General features: G+C 39.5%; 2 protein-coding genes across 6 annotated transcripts in view; one reads left to right on the forward strand and one right to left on the reverse strand.

Moving 5' to 3' along the window:
- Positions 1-9,289, reverse strand: part of Hmg20a (high mobility group 20A) — an 80,122-nt gene extending 70,833 nt beyond the window's left edge. For both annotated transcript variants that reach the window (XM_076851146.2, XM_076851145.2), the window contains exon 1: positions 8,984-9,289. The gene's annotated coding sequence lies outside the window, so the exon portion shown is untranslated. The remainder of the gene's footprint in view (positions 1-8,983) is intronic.
- Positions 9,290-9,755: 466 nt separating this feature from the next.
- The window catches only part of Peak1 (pseudopodium enriched atypical kinase 1), a 248,208-nt gene continuing 241,431 nt past the window's right edge, over positions 9,756-16,532 (forward strand). For all 4 annotated transcript variants that reach the window (XM_076851148.2, XM_076851149.2, XM_076851147.2 and 1 more), the window contains exon 1: positions 9,756-9,964. The gene's annotated coding sequence lies outside the window, so the exon portion shown is untranslated. The remainder of the gene's footprint in view (positions 9,965-16,532) is intronic.

The following is a 16,532-nucleotide window of genomic DNA, read 5'->3' on the forward strand; positions in this document are numbered from 1 at the left end:
ATGCAGTCCTTAGTGATTGAAATGTTATGTGGCATGATACTTTATCATATTGTTATCATATTAGATCTGAAGTTACTATTTTATTACTTTGTGACACTTAGTACCAAGCCATTTATCTGCCCATTCTACAGTCAGAAATATCACTCTTAGCCAGGTGCGGGGATGCACACCTGTAATCCAGTGGTTCAGGAGGTTGAGGTAAGAGGATCTCAAGTTCAAAGCCAGCCCCAGCAATGGCGAGGTGCTAAGCAACTCAGTGAGACCCTGTCTCTAAATAAAATACAAAATAGAGGACTGGGGTTGTAGCTCAGTGGTAGAGCGCTTGTCTAGCAACTGTGAGGCACTGGGTTTGATCTTCACATAAAAATAAAATAAAGATATTGTGTCCACCTTCAACTAAAAAAAATAAAAATAAAAAAAATACAAAATAGGGCTGAGGATGTGGCTCAGTGGTTGAGTGACCCTGAGTTCAATCCCTGGTAACCAAAAACAAAAACAAAAACAAAAGAGAAATATCACTCTTTATACTCAATAAAAGTTGCTTTTTCACCACTTCTTTCCTTCCTCTTTCCCCTTTGCTCTCATTATAGACCTTGGGGCAGTATACCTGATTATCAGGGAAAAATAGAGAAAGCCTCAAAAACGTGGGCTTAACTCTACCAAGATCTTCCTCTCCATGCACTAGAGCCTCCCAGTGAAAATAAAACCAATCAATAAAAACCAAGAACCAGGCTGGGTTTGTGGCTCAATGGTAGAGCACTTGCTTAGCATGTGTGTGGCACTGGGTCTGATTCTCAGTACCACATATAAACAAATAAATAAAATAAAGATCTATCAACAACTTAAAAATATTAAAAAACAAACAAACAAACAAAAACCAAGAACCATCTCTGTTAAATACTCCATTATATAAGTAGATATGTCTAGAGTTTATTTGTCCAAGTTCTATTCTAGATTGTTTTTCCATTTTCCATTATCCCTCAGTAAATTTAGTTGTGATACTGAAGGATCATAAATTAAGAGAGTCATCAATGGCCTCAAAGGATCTGCATATCAAATATTTCACTTGCAACTTTAGGCAAGTGACTTAATTTCTCTAAGCTTCAATTTTCTTATATGCAGAATGCCAAATTATTAGATTTAAGATAACATGTGGGGGGCTGGGGGTGTGGCTCAGAGGTAGAGGGCTTGCCTGGTATGCATGAAGTTCTGGGTTCAATCCCTAGCACTGGAAGGAAAAAAAAAAAAAGATAACACATGGAAGCCCCTAGCATATTACTAACCAAAAGGGAATTGTAATTACAGTTAAATGTGATTCAAATGTGAATGTCATTTAGAAAATAAGGAAAGTACCACTGAGAAGATTAAAATTAGGGGATGGTTTGATTTCTAAGGTTTTCATAAATCTATACATTTTGAAAAGTCATTCTAGTTGGGGGAAGCAAATATAAAGGCTTTGCATTCATTCATGTTCCCACAGATGCAGGTTATTGTATGGAAACACATGTTAAAAACAGGTACCAAAGTTAAAAATGATTTTATGCCTATTCAGTTACTCAAAAAATGTTGCTGTAAAGTTGTGGTGAAAACAACATATTGTTGTTGGTGTCATAAAAAATCTGAACAACCTTTTAGGAAAAAAAAGGTATTTTTATTATTATATAGGTATATTTATTATACCTATTATATTTATTTATATTTCATAGGTATATTTATATTATATAGGTATATCTAGTATTGAGAACTATAATATGCCCAGACCTTTGAACCAATAGTCCTACTCATGACTATCCTAAGAACATAATTCAAAAAAGGAAAAGTGTTATAGTTTTATTTAATAGTGCCTGGCACATAAAAGGCACTTAAGTATTTCTTCAAATGAATATTTTATTTATGCTAACTTTTCCAAATCACTGCTCTTGGTTCTTTTCCATTAAGATTTATCTATTTCAATCATCTGGGGATGGTTTTAGAATCAGAATATCTTTGCCTAGTATCTCTGTTCTCCCATCTTCTCTAGTATATCTTATGATAATTTCACCCTCTGAACTCACTTGACCTTTATACAGAAACTCAACAGCCTTTATTCCACATCCTTGACCTATTGAAGAAGAAAGTGAGCCAGTTAAGTCCACCTACACAAGAGCCTGAGGTAGGAGGATTGGGAGTTCAGGGTGGGGCAATATCCTGAGATCTCACGGAAGGAAGAAAGGAAGGGAGGAGAGGGAGGAAGGATAGGAAGATGTCCTTGTTCAGTGGTGTTAACACCCTCATAGTCTAACCATTCACCTTACTGCCTGCTTCCTTCAGACAAAGGATAGTTGTAAGCTATCTTCACTTCCATCTTTAATATGCCTCTAGCCCTATACTTAACCATTTCTACTTCCCTCTAGAAGATGAGAAAGAATTATCACTCCCTTGCTTTCACATCTCTGCTTCCTTCCAGTCCCATCAAAATTCTTCACTAAAGTTTGTTTTTTAGAAAAATTTAATATCTGTGTATAGTACATGGGTTTTTAGATTACCAGTATTCAAGTTTGTGCAACCATCACTGCTATGTAATTCCAGAATAATTTTAACCTCTGGAAGGAACCTCCTATCCACTTAGCAGTCATTCCCTGTGCCTGTATGGATCTGCTTATTCTAGACATATATAAATGGGACCATACATAAAGCAATTCATTGTGTCCATTTTCTTTCACTGTAATGTTTTTGAGCTTCATCCATGTTAATATAGCATCATCACTATTTTATTTCTTTTTATCACTGAATAATATTCCAGTGACTAGCCATATTACCTTTTGTTTATTCATTCATCAACTGATGGATATGTGAGTTTGAATTTTCTTTGCCTCTTCTGAAAAATGCTGCTACAAACATATGCATACAGGTTTTTGTTGTGAACATGTTCAATTCTCTTAGATATATAACTAGGAATGAAAATACAAATATCCAAATACTTGATATCAAAATCTATTTGGGGGGCTAGGGTTGTGGCTCAGTGGTATAATGCTCGTCTGGCATGTGTGAGGCACTGGGTTTGATCCTCAGCCCCACATAAAAAAAATAAATAAATAAAATAAAGGTATTGTGTCCATCTACAACAACAACAACAACAAAAAATAAGAAAAAATTTATTTGATTTCTGAGGTAGATAGCTGGGGATGTCTCTCAGAATACAAACAACTCCATACCGATCTCCCCATCCCACCCTTACTCAAACATCTGACTCTTCAAAGTTTACATGTTAGTTAAAACTCTTATTTCAAATAAACTGAAGACAAGGATCAGCTGTTGTAGTTCTGATCACAGAGCAGGTGTTGAATAGATGAATACCAACATTAACACCTTAGAATGTTCACAAAGGAGAGAAGGAGGACTTGGTCACTCTTATTCTCCAGGTATTTGAGTGTCTATTTTAGGCTGGACATTGTGCTCGATCCTGAACATAAATGTGGTGGGACATAAGTTCTTTATTAGCTTCATCATCCCAAGTTCGAGTTCAACTCCACAAATATTTGCTGAATGCCTATGTTGTGAATGGAATTGTGCCAGGAATGACAGCAGATCCAGAGAAGAATAAGATAGTCTGCAACTTATATGGGAAGAAATAATATCTACATATAACAATAACAACAACAAAAATAAACAACAGGAACACTGGATATTAAATACAGTAAGAAAGGTACAAAATGCTCTAGAGGATCGAAGGATGGAATATGAGCTTTGTCAGAGTGGAAAGAGGCCCAATATCAGAAAATATTTCTTGAAGATGATACTTGAGAAAGAGCTTCAAATGTGGCATTTTGATAGATGGGGTTTTCCAGAAAAAAGAAGTATTTCAGGCAGAGGATAATACGAGCAAAGATAGATAGACTGAGCATAGTACAGCATTTTTTTTTTTTCCAGAGATCATCCAATTTGCAATGTTTAGAAGGTAAATAAAGATATGGTCAGAGTATAAAAGGGCTTGTATTTAAACAGATTTAAGAAAATGAGTTGAAAGTCTTCCTGTAACAATTCAAATTATTTTAGTGATGGCTTTTTTCTTGAAACCTTTCTATTATGTGTATTTTCTAAACTAATCATTGGAAATTAGTGCTTTCTTCTTCCCACAAGAAACAAACAAAATCTTGACAACTAGGTGAACATGCTGATAGAAGGAGAACCCAGAGCTGATAGAAGGACAATCCAGACTCTCAATGAGCCTAACAATGTATTTCATGTTTTTGGAATAAATAAGGCTTCAAAGACATGGGGGAAGGGCCTGGGGAGGTAGCTCAGTGATAAAAGTGCTTACCTAGCATGCTCAAGGCCCTGGATTTAATCCCTAATACTGCAAAAGGAGGAGGAAAACAAACAAACAAAAACACCCCCAAAAAACCCATCAGAAGAGTGGGCAAATCCCAATAGCAAGAATAGCCAAAGTAAGGGTAAAATAATAGCATTTATTAACTTCCTAGCATTTGAATTGAACCAGGTGATTTACGTATCTTTGTTTTACCACCCCCCATTTAAATTTAGGTAAACTGAGGCCCAGGGAGATTAAGTAAATTGCTTAAAGTTACCATGCTAGTAAAATGTAAAAACCAGTTTTGAATCTAGGCCTGCCTGATTCCCCTTCTCCCCACTGTTCACTCCTAAGTAGTACAAGGGAAGCTAGAATCATAATGCATGTGTCAGTGAAAGGGCTGAATCCTTAACCCAGGAGTTTATATGGTCCGGGGAAAAATTGGGCTGAAATATTCCAAGCTGGGTTTAAAATGACTTAGAGACTGAGATCAAAAATCAAATTCATAGATGCACTTTTTTCTTTTGGGTACCAGGGATTGAACTCAGGGGCACTCGACCACTGAGCCACATCCCCAGCCCTATTTTGTATTTTATTTAGAGACAGGGTCTCACTGAGTTGCTTAGCGCCTTGCTTTTCCTGAGGCTGGCTTTGAACTTACGATCCTCCTGCCTCAGGCTCCTGAGCTGCTGGGATTACAGGTGTGCACCACCATGCTAGGCCACAGCTGCATTTTTTAAAAATTCTTTTTTCCTTTTATTATTTTTCCAGTTGTCAATGAGCCTTTATTTTATTTATTTATATGCGATGCTGAGAAACGAACCCAGGGCCTCAGACGTGCTACGCAAGCGTTCTACCACTGAGCTGTAACAGCGGCATCTTGATCAAAGATGAACAATGATTTCAAAATAGATCTCATTTAGGAATAGTGAGGGAACAAAATTCTAGTTTTAACTTGTAAACTATTAGGAAACAAACTCCAAAAGAATATGAATATTTGTCTGTAATATTGTATTTAAGTCCCAGTAACAGTGACTGGCACACAGTAGGCACTCAATTTTTGTTGAAATAATGAAAAGTCATGGATGGGAATTCTCATTTGCATACCCTTGAAATCCTTGAAATAAAGGGGGCAGAGAAATAAGTTTAAAAACCATTTAATGCTGAGTGAGGTGGTGCACACCCGAGGGAGGAGGAATATAAGTTTGAGGCCAAACTTAGCAAGACCCTGGCTGAAATAAAAAATAAAAAGAACTGGGGTTGTAGCATAGCGGTAAAATGCCTCTGGGTTCAATTCCTAGTGGGGCACAGGGGTGGGGGTAGGGAGAAACATTAAGGTTGTTAATGTTAAACTCCCTTTAACTCTCTCAACTCCATGGCCCAAACAAAAAACTAATTGTTACCAAAACATCAAGTGAGAAAGCAGTAAGATGTAAAATATTAGTGTGATTTTCCGGAGTAGGCAGACAGAACAATGAGAAGACACTTTTGTATTATGTATAAGTTCTCTGCAGATACTCAAATTTCAGTGAGATGGAATCTAGAGTTTTAAGACTTCTAACTGCTCTCAACAGTGTATCCAATGACTGCCTTTGGAAAAGACAATGGTTATCTAATCTAAGTGCCCTAAAAAATATCAATAATTTCTTTATTATAGATGAGAAGTCACAGAATGAAAATCTCTAATTCATTAACTCAAAGAAATAACAGAGTATACTTCCAAAAATCTTTATTTCTCTGATTTGTCACTATGTTTCTAAGGGAAGGTGCGATGAAAATGCTGCAAAGGACAGTAAGAAACAACAACACACCTTTGGAAGACAGCAAGCCTCTTCACAGAAACACCTTTGTAAAAAGAATACAAACGGGTTCCATAGACTTTCCCTATTTTTCACAAGCTTTTCTAATATTTCTTCTTTGAAGAACCCATGAGTAACTGTCACTTATCACAAAACATCTTCTTCCAGATATGTACTTTATATATTGCTTTCTTCTTAACATTCAGTACTTCAAGCCACTCAAGTCTTTCAGCTGCAGCAATTTTTCTTCTTTCTATTCTACTGCATTTCTTCCATGGAAAATCACGAGAACCAATTTAATAAACTCCTTTGCTTTCCAAAGACATTTACAAAAGGCAGTACTAAAGCATCTCAATCAATATTTTAACATCATTTTCTCTTTTTCATTTAGTTCTACAATCTTTCCACACTTCAACAATTCTGATTATTATAGTTTAATTTGTCAGGGTGACTATGTTTTCTTCTATATTACACTAATATAGAAGACAGTGAATGATTTCTAATGAATCAATACATACTAGGGGCAGTCTCCACACCTCTAACCATCTTTTAGTAATAACAGACATTATTTTGCCTTGCCTTTTCAATCACTGCAGCAATTGTGTGGTCTTTCAAAAGATACTTGATTTTAGGGCCTCAGATGTATTTTTTTTTTAAGTTTTTAAATTATATGGACACATTACCTTTATTTCTTTATCTTTATGTGGTGCTGAGGATTGAGCCCAGTGCCTCACACATGCAAGACTAGCGCTCTATCATTGAGCCACAACCCCAGCCCTTCAGACCTATTTTTAAAAAATATTTATTTTTTATTGGTAGGTGGACACACAATATCTTTATTTCATTTTTACATGATGCTGAGGATCGAACCCAGTGCCTCACGAGTGCTAGGCAAGTGCTGTACCACTAAGCCACAATACCACAATAGTCCTTTCAGATCTATTTTTAAAAAACAAAGCCATATATATATATATATATTTTTGGCAGGGCTGGGAATTGAACTCAGGGCCTCCTATGCTAAGCAAGTGCTCAATCAATGAGCTAAAACCCTATCCTTTACTATTTTTAGTTTAATTAATTTTTTTGTGGTACCGGGGATTAAACCCAAGGGTGTTCTAATACTAAGCTATTACATCTCCAGCACTCCACTTCCCTTTGAGATGGCATCTGCCTAAATTGATCAGGCTGGTCTCAAACCTGTAATCTTCCTTTCAGAGCATCCCAAGTAGCTGGGATTAAAGGTGTGTGCTACTTACTATACCTGATATTCTGAGCCTATCAAACTGACTTTAAAAAAAAAGTCTGTGGGTTAAAATATTTTAATTTTCACATTTAATTTAAAACATTTTCTAACCAACTCCAAACCAAGTAGTTTTTTAAAAGAACTAGAATTCAAATAATTGCAATATTTGTGGTTACTGTGTAACAATCCCAAAGGAAAAAAAACACATTTGCCTTATTATTTTAAAAATTCTTGAAAGGCATTACAGTTCTAGGTTTTCTTCACAGATGTCCTAAAATACCAATGAAGTGCTGTGATTTCACAAAGCAAGCTCCAAAAAGACTGGTACCTTCCAGTACATACATCAAGTATTGGTACTTGACAAGAGAAGTCAAGGAATCAAAATTGTTGAGTGTTCATTACTACCTCCTATATAGTTTATTATACACAATAGAGAATATTGGCAAATAGTTTTTTCTTATTCATCTTTTATCTTTTGTGAGCCATTTTCTTCCTACTTAAAATGTAAGCTGAGGTCATGACCATTTCAACATGCTTTAAAATTGCAAAGAACAGGTATCATTTCTTAAATCAGTGCCAATTTTTTTTAAATTACAAAGGGAAAACTGTACTAAAATACAACTTTCACAGCAGCTACATTTAAACTACATAGTTTTTTTTTTTTTTTTTTTGTACTGGGGATTGAACCCAGGGACACTGAGCCACATCCCCAGTCCTTTTAATATTTTATTTGGAGACAGGGTCTCACCAAGTTATTTAGGGCCTCACTAAGTTGTTGAGGCTGGCTTTGAACTTGTGATGATCCTTCTGCCTCAGCTTCCTGAGTCCTTGGGATTTCAGGAGAGTCATCACACTGGCTCATAGAATTTTTAAGGCTGAGGAAGTTGTTCCCAGGCACAGGGCAAAACCTGTAGCCCCAAATCAACAGGTCTAAGAACGAAAGATACCAATTATGTCAATTTAAGTAACATCAAATTTGAGTACTTCAGTATACTTCCCCCCTGCTAAAATGAAAATGTCCCATACTGTGAGATATTCAGTTCTTTGGTAAACCTCCTTCAAGGAATATATACGGAGTTTCTGTTGCATGGTTATGGCAGAGAACACTGTATCTCACTCAGTCAAGGTTGAACTTGAGTAGAGAAGCAGGGGTGGGCAATGCATGAGTCACACAAAAGAGTATGTTCATCGGGTAACAGAATTTTAACAAGGAGTTTCGAATTCTTTGAAGAAACTTTTGTTGGGGAGGTAATTTTCCATCTTACAAGTGGAAACCAAACACAAAAATTCTGCCTGGAGGCTGATGATCAGCACAACTTGGTGTAATAACCTAACTTTGACATAACACACAATCCCAAAGCTCTAAAATAACATCTCTGCAAATAATACCAAGCACCACCTTTCCAGGCCCTCACCAGCACGGGAAGTGGGTTGGACACCCCTAAACCACCATCCTACTCTTACAGGAAGTGTTATGTTCCCCCTCCCCCATGACAGCATTCCTCCCCTCCCCCAACCGGAAGTAAGGCGCCCCCATTCTGTTAACCTCAAAACAAGACAAACCAATAACAGCAGCAAAAGCGGGATGATCGTCAAGGGGCGAAGGACATCTCGACTGTGGCCACCCCCAAGCTCGCCTTGCTTACTGACCTGCTGATGATAGGGGCAGGCAGGGGCCTGGGGCCTAATGAAAGTCCCTTGCACAGAGGACAATTCCCTCAGCCCCTCTCAATCGCCTTCACTCTTCGCACTCCGTCGTTTCACAGCTTGACAGAAATTCCTCCGCAGCACTTTATTTTGTCATCCTTTATTTCTCTTTACCTAATCGCTTAAAAACTGCCTTATAGGTAACGTCTCCTAACGTGGTAACATTTAAAATTGTTCCGGTAAGGAGAAAAGTGAAATATTATTCCCGATACCTTCAGAAAAATGAAGGGATTATTTTGTCCCAGTGCGGCGATAGCCTACGTAATTACGTAAGGTGAGACTCGCGGAGCTTCATGGGATATGAAGTTTTTTTATTAATAGGTAGTGGGAATTAAACTGGTAATTACTGTGTACTGGAGTCCTTGAAATCACATGGTCTCTATTAGACGACTTGGTGACCTAGGGGGATCCGACACCCCAGTGGGTTAAAACTTCGTTGCCCTTTTTCTTTACCATTTAATTGAACCCAAATTTCCTGTCACGCGTCTCAAGGTCCCAGTTGTCCTGCCTTCTTTCTTTGGCCACACCTTCCTCAGCCAATCAGGCGCCCGGTACGTCTCGCCCTGGGAGGTTGGAACGCAGAGGGGCAGGGCCTCGAGGCGACTCCTCCCACGAGACTGAGGAGGGAATTGGGAGCGAGTTGGACCCGCGTGCGCGTGCGCGTGCGCGTGCTCGCTCCTCGAGGAGCGCAGCGGGCAAGGGTGCGCGCGGCGGGGTGGCGCGCGGGGCTGGGAGGAGCTGGCAGGCTGGTGGGCTGGTCGGGCGGCAAGCGGCCGGGAGCGCGCGGTGGACTCGGCGGCGGCGAGTAGTTAGTTAGTTGTTCTTAGTCAGTGTCAGTTGCTCGGAGGCGACGGCCGCGATCACCAGGAAGGGGACGGGACAGGCGGCAATGGTGGTCACCGCAGCGGCGTGTGCGACCCTCAGGTAACGGGGGCAGGGCTGCCCGCGTCCCCTCGGTTTCCTTCTCCTCACGCTCGGGTTGGTGGGGTCGGGGTCGCTGCGGGGTGAGGGTGCTGATCTGGGGGAATGCAGGCAGGGCGGCGCCGTGGGGGCTCCGGAGGCCGGTGCGTCCTGCCGGGCGCGGGCTCTCAAGACCCGGCCACCCCCGCGCCCCGCCGGCGCCGCGCGCCCCCTCGCGCCCCCCGCCGTCCCAGCCCCCTCTCTTAGCTGTGGCGGCGGCGGCCCCGGTAGCGCGGCGCCCCCCAGAGGAGGGAAAGTTGGGACCTGGTGACGGACGCCCCCGGGCGCGGCTGGGAAGCTGCCGGGGAAAGTGAAGCCTGGAGGAGGTGGACTCGGTGAGGCTGGAGCAGGAAGCTTCTCTCGCTCCTGCGAAGTCTACACCATCATCCCGCTCCTAAACCCGGGAGGATCCGGCTTAGCCTCGCCAGCAGCGTCAGGACCTGGTGGCTTTCTGTCTGCTCACTTCACGCTGTAGCTGGTGAGCCCCTTTCACGAAGACTTGCTGAGAGAGGGTTCAGTTTGTTTCTTCTTTGCCCTTCGACTCATTGGTTCATGCAACTTTTCTCCTTCAAGGAGGACTTGCTGTCTGAACCGCGTCCATCCTGTTTCCCTTTCCCTATCCTGTGTACCATCGGTCCGAGTGCTTGATTTTATTTTTTCCTTCTTTGCCTCCTTTGATTAAAGACTGCTGACAGCAACAGGAGAGAGAGGCTCCCTCCCTTTAAATGTTACTTCTGCAATCCTTGTTTTGGGAGAACCAAGTTTAGGAAGCAGAGCTGTGGAATGGAGTTATTGGAAGACTGGCGTTGAAAGGACAGTGATGAGTTAGAGGAAAACTATGATTTCATCTTTATTGGCCTTACTATAGAAAACTGAATAGATTTTTCTTCTGCCTTTATTGAATGTGGCAAGATTGTATGTTGAATTAAATACTCGGAGGCTTACATAAAAGTCTATTTTTAGGTCGTTGGGTGATGTACGTGAACAGCTTTTCACCTGAATTGGTATTGCTTTGAGGATTCTGTTTTGGGGCCTACCTACAGATTTTTGTTCAGCCACAGCATTCTTCTCCCCCCCCACACCCCATAAACGAAGTGATGTAGTAATAGGTATAGCTCTCTGCAGTGCAAAAGTGAAAAAAATGTCAATTATCCACAAGGGTAAAACTTTCCAAGAGCAATCTTGGATACTCATTTCATGATGGCTTCTACTTTAATCTCAGAGCATTTCTAGATTGCTCACTTCACTGACTACCCTAATTACTTGCCAGAGTGCTTGGCAATTCTTCTCTTTGGTGGCTCATTTAGTAAACTATAACGGCAGGTATGGTACATTTTCTTTTGGCTTCAAAGATGGAAGTTAATAGCTTCAGCACAGAGATTAACAGTTAATAATGGAAAGAGAACTCATACCATTGCTAGTTAGTTTGGGCTATGACCAATTCACAAACTATGTGAAAAAACAAACATCCCCTTCCCATAGATGTCAAAGGGGAAGAGGAGAAAATATTTTATCATGTCTTTGTTTTGGAGATTAACATGACTATAAAATGGTGGGGGAGAAATGTCAGATTATTTTCTTTAAAGCTTTTTGATGCATGGTCTTCCTCCTCCCAACTCCCCATTTAGGGGCTGACATTTATGTTTGGCTGGTTTCCAGGGTTGGAAGAGAAGTGTTTTGGTGAAAGGAAAAGATAAGATTGCTTTGAACTATTATGATACTATTACTATTCATTTTGCCCAGTGATAGTGCAGAGAAATTTCCAGGATGATGTTTGTACCCCATTAACATTCTGTCAGAATTCATTTTTAAGAGCCTAGCCTGAGGCCCATAAAGAAATAATACCACTTCATAACTGTTTCCTAACAATCACATTAAAAAGTGTGTTCCTGAAATGCATTATATGTGTAGTCATATAAACATTTATCTTTGTACATTTATGGTAATGTAAATATTTAAGTCTAAGAGCTTAAAAACTTTTATTTGCTTATTTGCATACATGCTTTTCAACATTTGGCAGTGCCAACCATATTTGCCAAATAAGCATCAGCCATAAATTCATGCTTTGGCACATTTCATATAATATAACTCTTCTAAATTGCTCCATGGTGAAGCATCATGAGATTAGCATTTGCTTCATGAGAGAGATTTGTTGTTTTTAACTGTAATGATGTGCTGTTTAAATGGAACAGGTGTTGGGCTCTAGCTGTTTGTGTTGAAACCTGCCAAATCATAGTCTTTTGTTGGATGGGTTGCTAAACAATTTAGGAATCAAACTGTGGCCCCTGGCATGCTGTCTGTGGGTTCAAGGCTCTATATCACTGTTGCAAATTCCTAGTTTCACTGTAAGAGGCAGGTGTGTGTGATGAGCTTTGTCATTTGCTGATTTCTTTAGTAGGATTACTACTTCTTACACCCCATGCCCCAGTCCTTTCATTACTAGATCTCCTGGTAAGTTTAGACTTCTTCCCTGCTGCTTGGTTTTCCTTGGAGAACCAGAAATTCTGTTAACTCCCAGGTTAGGAATATGTAGTTCTCATTTTCTGACAAATGTTTGAGTGCCTTTTAAGTTCAAGGCATGGTGGTAGAACCCGAATATCCGTACAGTGTTATTTATTTATTTATTTATTTTGCAAGGAGCTCAGAGTTTGGGAGGAGAAGATAGCTGATAACCAATAATTACATTTTGGTGTGTTTTATATAGGTTCTCACGAATAGAAGCATGGAGGAGAGTAGCTGACAGACTTGGATTCTTGGTGGTCAGAGGATGTCCTGAAATTTAGAGGGTTATCTGAGCCGATTTTGAATAATGTATAAATTAATTAGGTTCAGAAAGAGGGAAAGTACATTGTACACCAGTGTTGCCATTTTTGAAATATAAGCCACAAATATGTCACATGTATAATCTTAAAATTTCTAGTAACCATATTTTATCATTATTATTATTATTATTATTATTTTAGTTTTAGATGGACACAATACCTTTATTTTATTTGTTTTTATTTTTATGTGGTGCTGGGGATCGAACCCAGTGCCTCATGCATGCTAGGCAAGTGCTGTACCACTGAGCCACAACCCCGCCCCTAGTAACCATATTTTAAAAGGTAAAATTAAAATGAATTTTTACAATATAATTTAACTTGATATATCAAAACATTGTAATTTCAACATATAATCAAAATGGAACAGTGATAAAGACATATTTGGCATTTCCTTTTTCATACTACATCTTCAGAATCTGGTTTGTGTTTTATACTTACAACACATTTCAGTTTGTATTAGCTATATTCATGTATTCATGTGAAAAGTACACCTTTAGAATGGGGCAAATGAAGTAATATGCCAAATCACTGTTTGGGAATCAGGTTTGAGTATTTTAACTTCACCTTGAAGGCTCTGAGGATTTAGTTAAAAAAAAAAAAAGGAAAGAAAGAAAGAAAAGGAAGAAGAAAAAGAAAAGTCATGCTGTGAAACAATAAGATTTGTGTTTTACACTTGTCATTTTGGCATAGAAGTGAAAGCTAGATTAGAGAGGGGCAAAACTAGAAGTCCAGTTAGAAAGCTGAGAGATGATGAGGGATGTGTGTCCGGCGTGGGGGGGATAGATGAGAGATTCAGGAAGTATTATCGATGAGATAGGATGATTAATCAGATTATAGAATTGAGAAAGAGAAGATTTCAGATGATTCCCACAATTATGTTGTGAACTGCTAGGTAGATGGGACCAGCAACTGAAAAGAAGCTAACCATCTATGCCAGACAGACCAAAGATGAAAAAAGGAAACAGGGATTTGTCAGAAGCTGAGGGAGGAGAATATTTCAAGGACTAATACTGGTCAACACTCTATCCTCCTCTGAAAAGGACAAGTAAGATAAAGACTGAATAAAGTCTCTGAGACTTGGAGATTAAGATGTCTTAATGTAACTTCAGCTGGAGCAGCTAGCTACATTGTAATGGCATTGAGGAGGTTGAAGAGTGAATGACAGCTGAAAGTGTAGCTAATTGAGAGGGATACAGTGTTTTCAACAAAGGACTCCAAAGGGAAGTGTAAGAAGAGAGGGAGATGCGGGGGCTTTAGGGAAGTTTGATTTATTCATTTTGTTTCTTTTTAAATTTAAAGTAAGAGCATCTTGGGCATGCTTGCACATAGCTGCAAGGAACCAAAGGAGAGGAGAAATTGAAGGAAGGAGGGAGGAAGAGAGCAAGAGAGAGACAGTGCACACCTGGGAGAAAATGAATGAGAATTATATATGTGTGTGTGTGTGTGTGTGTGTGTGTGTGTGAGAGTGTGTGTGTGTGTGTGTGTGTGTGTGTGAGAGAGAGAGAGAGAGAGAGAGAGAGAGAGAGAGAGGGAGGGAGGAGGGGTGGGTAGTGATTGATGGCAGTGATTTGGAAGCAGTAGGAGGGGATGAGATCTAGGGCATGGGTAGAGAAATTGACCTTGAGTGGGAGGTAATCTTACTTTTCAGGAAGCAGTGAGTTTTGGGTGGGGAGTGGAAAGGCAGATAGACACATGACTAGAAAACTGAAGAAGCTTTGAAGAACTATATCTGAAGAAGCTATTTAATACTAACAAGAATTCTATATTGTTACTGTCCTTGTTTGTGAATTGAATCTCTGGGTTTCAAACTTTGATGGTTAATTCCAGACCCCAGGCTGGTATACAGTGCTTTGCAGATGTCTGTTTGGTAGAGATACCTGAGAGAGAATTAATAATATTTAGGATTCTGACTCTAATGAAAGAACTGGAATCCAATTGGGTCATGAGCAGAATAGCTAGAAAGGGTGATCTGATTGGAAGAAAATGAAGGATATGAAAGACTGGAGGCCAGTGTGAAACTGAAGAGCTAGTGAGGAGGAATAATAATAATAGCTCCTACTTATGGAATACCTGTTATATATTATACCCTTGAATACCTTATTTCTAATCCTAATGCTAACTTTGCAGTGTACTGTTATCCTTATATTCTCCCCTTTGTCATTCCTTTTTAGATGGAGAAACTATGGATTAGAGAGGTTAAATAACATCATGTGCGCGTGCGTGCACACACACACACATACACACACACACAGTATCAAGTGATGAAACCAGGATCCAAAGCCTATCTTTTTTCTCCAAATCATAGCCTTCTCAAGTAAGATAAAATAGAAATATAGTAACGATGACAAGTAGTAAGAAGATACTGACATATAATTTATAATTTCTGAGGTACATCAATTTAACAAATGTTTGTTGAATATCAAGTATGTGCCAGGTGTTGTTCTACTTTCAGAGGTTACAATAGTGAACCAAAGAGACAAACATATGTTACTCTTATAGGATATGAGAAGGTGATAGTGTTGTAGAGAAAAATGAAGCAAGCAAAGGGGGACAGGAATGCCAAGGAGTATGTGTATTTATAAGGATGATGTCTGGGAAGGACTTGAAGAGAGCAAAAACTTGAAGGAGATAAGGGATCACACTACGTAGAAGCAACCTTTTGCATAGGCCCTGAAGCAGGAGCATGCTCGCTGCATCCCCAGTTTTAGGAGGTCAGTGTGCCTGGACTGGTATGAATAGGAGAAGAGTAGAACAAGATAAGGTCTGAAAAATAACGGGATCCAGATTGCATAATGCCTGTTGGCCATTGCAAGGACTTGAGTTTTTACTTTGTGAGATGGGAACCATTACAGGGTTTTGAGCAGAGGAATGAGATGATTAGATTTATGCTTTTAAAAACTTTGTTTTTGAGCTGGGCACAGTGGTATATGCCTGCAATTCTGGTTACTTGGGAGGCTGAGGCATAAGGATTACAAGTCTGAGACTAGTCTGTGTTGCTTAGTGAGAACCCTGTTTCAAAAAAAAAAAAAAAAAAAAAAGCAGTGGTGTGGCAGCGCCTAAGTGGAAGAGCACTTGCCTGGCACACGAGATCCTAGGTTCAATCCATAATACCTATATCAGTGTTTCTCAGGCTCAACACTATTGAAATTTTGGATCAGATAATCCTTTGTTTTGGGGCTTGTCCATGTATTATAGGACTTAAGCAGCATTCCTGGATTCTTTTCACTAGATGCCAGTGTCATCTCCCCAGTTGTGACAGTTAGAACTATATTCAGACATTGGGGAGGCAAAATTGCTCTCAGGAACTACTGCCGTATACCTTTCACCCTCCCCCTTCTCCATTTTTTTTTTTTTTTTTTTTTTGTAATAGAGATTGAATCCCTGTTTCCTTTAATGTTGACATCTGTAATCACAGCAAATTTATTATGCTAAGAACAATTCTTCAAGCAAAATTCGGACTTTTTAATTGTATTTCACTAGGTTTTTTACTCATGTTCCCTTTCCCATTCCATTACCTAAACCAGGATATCTTTTCTCTTTCAGTGTGATGCCACACTGTTGCCCTTCTCCTACTTCTCATCCTCTTCCTCTTCCCCCTCTTTCTTCATTCTTTCTTATCCTCCTTCTCTTTCTTTCTCTTCTTCCTTTTTCCTCTTCTTCCTCCCCTTCCTTCTCTTCCTCTCTCCCTCCTTCTCCCCCTCCTCCATTTT

The sequence above is a fragment of the Callospermophilus lateralis genome, chromosome 3, assembly GCF_048772815.1.
Source record: "Callospermophilus lateralis isolate mCalLat2 chromosome 3, mCalLat2.hap1, whole genome shotgun sequence".
NCBI lineage: Eukaryota > Metazoa > Chordata > Mammalia > Rodentia > Sciuridae > Callospermophilus > Callospermophilus lateralis.